This window comes from Varroa destructor, unplaced genomic scaffold (assembly GCF_002443255.2).
Source record: "Varroa destructor unplaced genomic scaffold, Vdes_3.0 BEIS01000002.1, whole genome shotgun sequence".
NCBI lineage: Eukaryota > Metazoa > Arthropoda > Arachnida > Mesostigmata > Varroidae > Varroa > Varroa destructor.
In genome coordinates, this window is record NW_019211455.1 from 14436188 (window position 1) to 14445958 (window position 9771).

The following is a 9771-nucleotide window of genomic DNA, read 5'->3' on the forward strand; positions in this document are numbered from 1 at the left end:
TATATATATATATAAGGAAACGGAGCGTAAAAATGAGTAAGAGAAAAGCGGAGAGATAAAGAGAGAGAGAGAGAGAGAGAGAGAGAGAGAGAGAGAGAGAGAGGATGAATACTATTAAGAGTAAAATGAATGGGAAACCGAAGGAAGCCACGGAAAGGGCAATTCTGCCAACAGGGTGTTGTATTTTCAGTTAGGCGTTTGTCTCACCTCTAAAGTGCACAGACCCTCAAAGCTGGCCGGCCTGGAAAATCGCTTTACCGGCCACTGTGTGCACTAAATGCTTTCAGTATGCTGTTCCCAAGCAAAATAGTTCCAAAAGTCACATTCAATGCGTGTTTATCGCCACTTGATCAATCAGTTCCACCATCTTTTTCCGGATTCAATATTTTAAGCTCTATGCGATAGCGCTCGAGCCGTCAGCTGCTCTAATTTTACTGCGGACCACACTATATGCTGTAAGCCACACTACCGAGTGAGTGAAATCACAAAAGGAAAAAAACGCGCTAACTGTGGTTCATTTACATCGTTGTAGCGTTCTTATGCATATCCGTACACCTCGTTCTGTGCCGTCGGGATTCCTATCCTTGGCTTTGTCTGCTTCAAAAGGATTTAAAACAAAGCACGCGACATCTATAATATGTAAATAGTAGAAAAAACGCGATCGCGCTGCCAAAGACGATTCATTTTGGGTGTCCTGCAAGGCTTGGCCGACGGACAAGGCTCGACGGCTCCACAGTTCAAAAAACACCGACGAGGCAGGAACTCATCAACAAGTGGCCTGCCGAGTCCTTGCTCATTCTATGTTATTATTACTAATATAATTACTAACGCTATCAGATTACTACAAAACAAATGAACAGAGAATCACACAGGTACACATCTACAGTCACGCGTTCATCCAGATGCACGTCAATAACAAAAGCTACAAAAACTCATTACAGCCGCCGCCGTTACGGCTGACTATTATGACTGTTGCACCCATTACCCATTGAATTTATTATTCTCTGACAGCTCTTCCATATGTAATATATATATATATATATATATATTATATATATATATATATATATATATAGTCATATATGAATAGAGCGATGGTTATGTGCCGCTACGCCGAGACAGCGAGATCATGTATTGAGAACTCAATAACTTCTATTGCTCTATATCGTATCGATCAATGACTTTTGGAACCCCCGCACCGTGTAAATCTCCCGCCCTAGTTTATACTTGACTTGGAAGGCTTTAACATTATATACATAATGCAAGTGTTGCGGAATGAACGGCCATAAATGTCCTTATTGAAGCTAACGCGGCTGAACTGATACGGAGGGTGACGCATGATCTCTATGAACAGACGAAATTAATTAGAACTGCGCCATATGCGGCAAAACAAAGGAAAGAAGAAGCGAAATACGTTTTATAGTCAAACGTCATGGATTTAGGTGGACGCCCATGAAGCTGTTAGTCGGAGACGTCTTGAACGCCTGAATTTGCTTCAATATGCTTGCCCATGCCATGCCATGCCATGCCTCTCTGCATTGTGATATAGAACACGTTACCACGTCATACACATACTGACATTTACCCCTTTCCTGCCAATGACATCCCCTATACTATGCTCCTAGTGATCAATAATATCGTATCCCGAGTCTGCTCTCTCGTTTGCTAATATATGATGCAAGTGTTGCGGAATCAATGCCCATAAACTTACTGATTGCTTTCTACGACATTGTTTCGACCCGGAAACAAATTTATTGTAACAGGCTCGCTGGATTAGCCTTGAGCTTTTTACACGAAGGCCGAACGGAATACGAAAAAACCTAAATATCGAGAGGTGCGATTGTACGATACCGAAACAAACAAATTGTCCAGACGAGTGAAGGGCAAACGAACAGCATACGCAGAATAGGCTATGAAGAGTAGAAGCTTTACCCACGGGCTCTGTGCCGTAGCTCAAGCCAACAAAAGCAACGATGTGACCGATGATGGCAGTCTTAATGAGGATGATTTACCGCCGCGATATTTAATGCCGACATCTTCAACAGTCCTAGTTAAAACGCGTTTGGCACAATGATCCAAAGGAACGATCGTTAGCGAGAAGAATAGCTCGCTTACGAAAGAAACACTGAAAAGAGAATCGTTCGTTCATAGGTCACAAGGTCATACATACGATGACGACGAGAACAACGTCCTCTGTGTGAAATATGTTTATTCATATAGTATATAAATATATAGAGTACGTATAATTATCACTACTAATATTATTATGACATGGGTGTATCATTCATTTTGAATTTGAAAGCCGTCACTGCAACCTCTATGACGCAGCGAAAAATTCTAAGAAATGATATCTATAGATAGGTCGAAATAGACGTCGGCGAGCAACTGTGCACGGAGAACGATCGATACGGTCACATGTGTAGCAGTCATTCATCCTGAGAGACAAACAGAACTCTGCCTTTAAAGTGAACGTTGCGTGCACGTGGAACGGTTCACACTTAACTTAATAATAACAACGATCATGGCGATAGTAATAATGGACACGAACCGTAGTGATAATGGCGACGGCAACAACAAGACCCATGTACGATTGCTTTTACAGCTGTGAATTTTAATTACCACTAAGCCGGATGGCGACATGAGCATAGGGTAAAAAAGAAGGTAACCGTGACATAGCGTTCGGGCAACAATGGGACTTACTTATTTCCCTGAACAAAAATTAGGTATGTATGTTCTTCGCGTCGGAGTTGAATGGACAGAAGAAGCGAAGCAGGGGGAAGGCAGGCGCACCGTACACGACGTATGGTGGCGGACGGTCAAGGAATAGTTGAATAGAGCGTTACGTTATGAAGAATACGATCATGTCGTCGATTTACTTTGTGGCGAAGATGTACTTGAACGAGCTAGTCACTTCTATCTTATGGTTAGAAACAAACGGTACCCCCGACACTAAAGGCAACGACACCCGTATGCAAGTCGCTGATCAAAAATAACAGCTGTTGTGAAGCGAGTGCAGACGATGCATAGGATTCAGTAATAACGGCCGAATGACGGGAAAACGCATTTTGTCGAGGTGATGATAATATTATTTACTAAATCATATATATATATATATAGTTACGAGCAGCTGAGCAAGATGGTATGATGTAAAACTGAATGTAGTTAAACTTAAAACGATAAATGGGATTTTATTATTAAATTAAATATGTATCATATTTAATATCTCAGCATACTCGACTATATATATACATATATACATATATATATATATATATATATATATATATAGCGAGGCTATTTACCTGGACATTTCTTGGTTTGGTAATTATTAAAACTTACATAGTATTAACAATGAAATATTACTGTTATAAAGCTATATATTAATATTTTCCATATATTAATGCCATACTGCACGTTTGTTTTATGTCTACTATATTTACGAATTTTAACATAATACTGCGATTTTGCCTATGTGGCAGGCTTTCGTTTTCCCATATTATATATAAAAGTAACACAAATGAATAAATCTGTCAGTTTTGAATACGAAAAAGATTTTTGTAAAGTACCTTCCCGCCTCAACAAAGCATCCCTATATTGTAGTAAGAATGAACCCCAATAGGGCAAGACGATTCAAGCCCAGGATGATAACGGTACAAAAGCGTCAGAGAACTACGCCACAAATATTTACCGCACAGCAACGACGCCGAAACAAGCAACATTGATTTGTGCTATAAAATCTTAATGACGTTACTGTTATATAGGAGATAAACAGGAAACAAGCGACATGCGAAGTATCGACAGGAAACGGCCCTATAAACGAGCACCACTCATGTAGGAGATGATAAATCACACGAAAACAATAGCAAATGCGGAACGTCACCACCCGCTCGCCGAACTCAATTGAGGGAATGAACCGTGGAGATATTTTAAGTAAATAAAGTTTATTACTAGTTGCGTTGGTTATTAAATAAACATGCGTTCTCACTAGCAACGTACATGGGCGACAAAAATGTGGACTGTTAATGAATCGGCTGTCGGAGTTCTACATATATCCTGCTACTATTGCTAATATGCTATTTCCTCAGTATCGTTTTGGTACTATATAATGTATGTCAGTCAAAGATCGTTTCTATTAATCCCGTGCGTAACTACTACGGACTAAAAGCGTATCTACAGGCCGGGTTCGAGGATCTCGTAAACAAATAACACTTAGTACATATGTCTAATAGCCTGATGGTAAAGAAGACGCATTTATTGCAGATGCGGTATAGTACCCTGCATCTGGTCAACTGCCATCAAAATCACCTGTAGACCTCCTACATTGGGAAATGCTGAGAATCGTGAATTTGCCCGCCCACCTCCTGTTTGAGTTCAAAGCTTAGATTCTAAAATTAGATACCAACCATTTTGTCAATTTTTCATCTACATCTATATATACAGTCTACATGAAAACTTAGCATAAAAAAAGTAAGGCCAACATATTTCCCCGCCGCAACTAAGGTAACAATATATTAATACTGTGTGTCTCCGGCGATCGATCTGTTCTAGCAGATTTTCTGTACGAATAAGTCAACGAGTCTGCAAACCCAACGACACCAATCTCAAGTTATTTTTCGTATCGATCTGTGAGTTTGACGACTCTCGGGAAAATGGCGGAACGCGCTCGACCGATGTACCGGATATCGCCTGAATAGCTTCTGACAATTCAGACAGCTCGCTGGGCCTTAATGGCAAATACGGGTAAGGCCTGGCAGACGCAACGTAGACTACTGGTTTCGTCCAAGCATACGAATTTTTTTCAGAAATTGGGTGGGAGGCATCACAAATATTCCATTGTTACTCACAACTACTTCACATGTCGATTCGGAACTTGGCGTGCGCTATAGCGATGTAATGCCTATGTAAACGTATTGTTCCCTGCACGACGGTGTTCTCCGCATGTAGGCTTTATATGCTGAAGAAACCACTTCGCGTTTACTGATTGTAGCAGTTGACTTGCTTTAGAAAAAATATACAAAAATCGTAATGGTGGTTCGTCAATGTTTTCTGGCTGGAATTATTTTGCAAAATCCATTTTTCCTGCGCATATAGAAATTAACCGGGACACAGGTTCTAGGTTCGAATCTGAACGTACATGCTTTGTCTCGTAAAACTCGAAACATCTAATCTAACATTTACCTGCCTCCTGGTGTTCTGCACGACGACAGTCAGGCGAACATGACATGAGGTTACTCGAGTAAACAATAAGGTGCGGCTATCGATTTTTCATCATATCCCCGCCAACATTAAGCAACGTTTAAAACGCATGAGTCTAAATATGGCAAATATATGATTAATTTCCCTTTAGCACGTGGCCTAAATGGGCTACCGGATGCACGGAATCCTACGAAATACTTCATCAAATACATACATATTTTAGCACCCCGTGATGACTAGTATCAGGCTGCGTGCGCAATGAGCTTAGAAAAACATGACCGTATATGTAGCCATATGCATTATCACTGTTGCAACTTGAAATGACGATTACTCCTTAGAATTTAATGACGTTACGGTTTTATATACGACTTATGGGTATTATCAGGTAAAGGCTGTTCTCAGACAGCCTTTACCTGATTTTGATGGCAGTAAGCAATCTATGTCCCATGTTCCGGAAATGATACTGTTTTTCCTCCGAATCGTCGTTCGGGGGGCCGACGACGAGTTACGGCATATGTAGCCGTTGCATCTTTATTTCGTTTCTCCAGGCGTTTCTGAAGATAACAAGAAACACTTTTATAGCGTAGCAGATTTCTTCGATAGCGAAGTGTCGATGTGTCAACTTTTGTAAACGTGTCAAAAAGTAATTACGAATATGTGTATAATACTTGTACAATACTCGTCACTTGAATAAATGAAATCTAGAATACCATAGAAAGGCTACTAGAGCCTCAAATCGCCCACCTGATCTTATATTTTTGTCTTCCATCGACAGTGCCCGCAAATCGGATAACGTGGTATGATTTTCGCTATTTTAAGAGATGCTGGCGTGCGCCGTGAGCAGCTCTTAACACGAAATAACTTCGTACGGTTTCGTTTAATGGTAAATGAAAGTGTGCATTTTGGTCTCTGTCAGACTTTTCAACATGGTTCAGTTGACAAAAGTCGGCTAACCAGCATCATTAATGTCACAGTAGTTCTCAAGCTTGTGACGAAGCCCAGATAAGTCTAATCGTGACCGTTCAACTTTAACGACACCATGACGTCATGTTTACTTACTTATGGAAGATTAAATTAAAAATGAACATTTATGATTTCCTTTAATTCGAACGAGCCTTGCAGCAACCATCATCTGGCTACGTAGGTCTGTCAAGTGTTGAGACGTTAGACATTTGCTTGTTGGACTGCAGTTACACTAAACAAGCTTCAATTTAAGATGACCGGTGGTCACTCTTCCTCCACACGCACGGCTGCTGATAAATAGTCTGTTCTCCCTCACCTGGCAGAGACTGTCGCTAAAGGTATCGGTCTTGTATCTAATGGTCAACCAAATATGCAGCAAACGAGAAGATGTCGTGACGATACCGTCAAGCCTCCGCGCATAATGAACTATTGAGAGCGCCGTTAAAATACGGAAATATCACTTTACGATTTTTGCATTGTTGTTTCATAACAGTCTGAAAATTGTGTGCTTATCACTTCTCGCCAACTTTACATTCAGCCTAAATAGGTAACTTTATTGACACTCGAGGTATAAACTAGACGATAACTATTTAAAGTCATCTACGACAAGAAGCTTTTAATGTACCTCCGTGCATTGACATGTTCCGAGTTCGCTCGCGCCTAGTGTTAGATTCGAATACCAAACATGTTAGAAAGCGTTTGAACAGAGATATTTCTTTTTATTCTGCGTTATATAACAAAATTTAATACATAAGAGAAGCTCGGAACCTTATGTAATACTTACTGCATAAGGTAACTGTATCGTGATTTTTGTATTTATCTATAAATAGGCTAGAATGAACCGTTCCAGTTTCAATGGATTTCGGTTGGCTGTTTATCGTAGCGGGCATAGCTTCGCCCGTTTCCTAGAAAAAAGCCAGCTTCCTTTTTTCTTTAAATAAAACCGTGAACTGACTATGGAAAAATCAATGTATCATTTTCGGCGTTGGATGAGTTTCTGTCAAACTAAGAACTTTGTCCACACTGGACAATCTTGATGATGCTTCTAAAAAATCCAAGGAACACCACCGTGGAACAAACCAGAAGATCTTCAAAACGCTTTCGAGTTAAAAGACTCAAAAATTATTAAAACGGCTTAGAAAACTAGTGTTGATACACCTAGGTTTTTGATACAGAAATTAATGGTCATCTCGGAACGAAAGTTATCAGTTGCCGATTAGGTCGTCCAGACAAGCACCTTTTGCTTTTTCCGCATTTTGACTGTTCTGAGCCCTTGCGCTTTTGCGTCTTGCCGTCAGTTCATCATTATTCGCATTAGTTTACGTTAAAGTCCCTTGTATGTAGCGCGTTCGAGCGACACCTGAACAGGTTTACATTTATCGTTTGACCAATGGTTAAGAAAAATAAATCGAATCAAAGAAAAAATGATCAATTGGTGATTTAGGTCCCGGATTGAAGTTCTAATCACGATGAAGGCCGATCATGAACACGGATAAACATGATCATCAGGAGCGACATTTCTAGCAGATGCAAAAAAAATCTCGTAGATCAGGATTTAGATACATTACACTGTCTATAGATAATTTTATTGTGGAATGAAGCTTAGAAAGTGCAAAAACACTCAAGCTTAATGTAATGTAACGGATACTAGCTGATTAGTTCATCTGTTATCGTTAAAGTTGCAATGGAATTATATACAAAACAGTGGGCAGTTGGTCAGACAGATTCATCGGCGCTAAACTGTTACAAAGACGTAGTTAGCGCAACTTTTCCTTGTTAAATATGGACAAACAGCAATTAGATAAAAGTTCCGAAGGACCTATAACAGCAAATAAGTTAATTATGCGATAGCTGAAATCGTACGCGTACGCTGCAATGTTTAGACTGAACTTAGATAACTTTTCTCCGTTTTGTTTTCCTCTCAAATTCTTGAAGCTTCATTTGATCGACTTAATTCGAGCGTAAATATTTTCCTCACATTTAGTTTATGGGACAACAGAGTCATACATTTCTTTGAAGGACCTAATGTTACTTTTTGCAGTAAAGGCCCTTTACTATATTTGGAACCATGTCAGCCAATTTAAGAAGTAATTTGCAACAACGACGAAATTTGCCCAGAGTATGACGTCCTAAAATGTTGATGAAGCCCACCAATTATCCTTCTCCCAATAGTCTTAAATAGAAGGGAGGCACATGCGGAAACTTTATGGGATCGTTAACAGAACAAGCAGCGCAAGCATATTTAGTCTACGAGGACACCGAACAATATACACAAGACGTGCTCGAAGGCACAGTAAGAAAATTGCGGAGACTGTTTCCCGATGCTCCATATGAAGCGCCTGATATGAGTTTTTTAAGCCAAATAGCCCATTTGGTGTTGACGTTTCTGAAACGTCTCCAATACGAACTGCTCAATCTCAGAAAATTCATTCCCGGGACAGGAGGCGATTATAGGTTTGGATGCGTCCACTCGGAAGTTCCACCATTTCATTTAACGTCGGTGGCCGTGCTAATCATGACAGGGGCCTTTGCCGTCACTCCTACCCATTCCAGCTGCGTTGTTAGACTCTATTGATTGGCCGACGTTTGTCGATACAAAATGACTTATTGACGATTGTTTGGAAGTCGTTAAAATGGAACCGTAAAGAGAGCTGACCTGCAACGGAGATGTCTGCCTGACACGATACCGTCCCTTCGTTTTGCGTAGAGAGAATGTCAAAGGTATTTCGGAATGAAGAGACGGTTTGAATACCCGTAGTTCGATATTCGAATGCTAAAAGATATAATGATATACCTAAATATTGCGAGAAACCTCATTACACAACTGTTCAGTAATTCACGGTACGTTGAGGTTGCTATTGACGTAGATTGTATGTTATCATTAATACATAAGTTTTTATTCATCGCTAATCAAAGAGACGCCTTCCGCCAGGTGTAGACAGTGTTTCACAAACGGTGTGATACCGTGGAGTGGATAGACACGGCTGCCCGCCATAGCAAACATAGTTAACGCAACATAACATTTGGGCTAGACATAAACTAAGTGAGAAGCATCATGGGCATGGGCTAAAATGAAAATTTCAGACAAGGCATGTATGGCAAACATACGAAAACTCCAAAACTACAATTTCAGAAACTGTTTAATTCCACGTTCGGATCACTACAGAATTACTGTTTGTACATTTGAAACCGCTGAACTAACCTCTCTACATCTGCTAGGCAAGCTACCAATCATCGAAGCAATTTCGGGTATTACAGAATACACACATTATAAATCTGAGGCATATGTTGAAAAAATCTACACAGACGCAGCTGGTAGTCAGTGGTACAATCCGGTAATCAGACTATGGAAACTTAAACGCCCCCCACACCCTTATTCAGGTAATAGAGCCTCACACATGGTTACAGTGAGCTAGAAGTTAAAAATCAATCAAACCAGAATAATTTGATCATTTGTAACAGTGTTTCCGAGCGGTTGACTAAAATACTTACAAAACGTGCTGGATATATGTATAGTAGCGTTAGTAAAATCGAATTTCAAAGTGTGAACAGAACAAGAAAAATGTACGTGCCAAATGGCGGGTCATCGGCTCGACACAACGAGAAAAGTTC

At 40.2% G+C, this 9771-nt stretch overlaps 1 long non-coding RNA gene across 1 annotated transcript; it reads left to right on the top strand.

Annotated features, from left to right (window-relative positions):
• Nucleotides 1-6: 6 nt before the first annotated feature.
• LOC147757416 (uncharacterized) lies at nt 7-3972 on the top strand. Its single transcript, XR_015321510.1, has 2 exons — nt 7-3073; nt 3762-3972. It is a non-coding gene; the product is annotated as an uncharacterized LOC147757416 (long non-coding RNA).
• The last annotated feature ends 5799 nt before the right edge of the window (nt 3973-9771 follow it).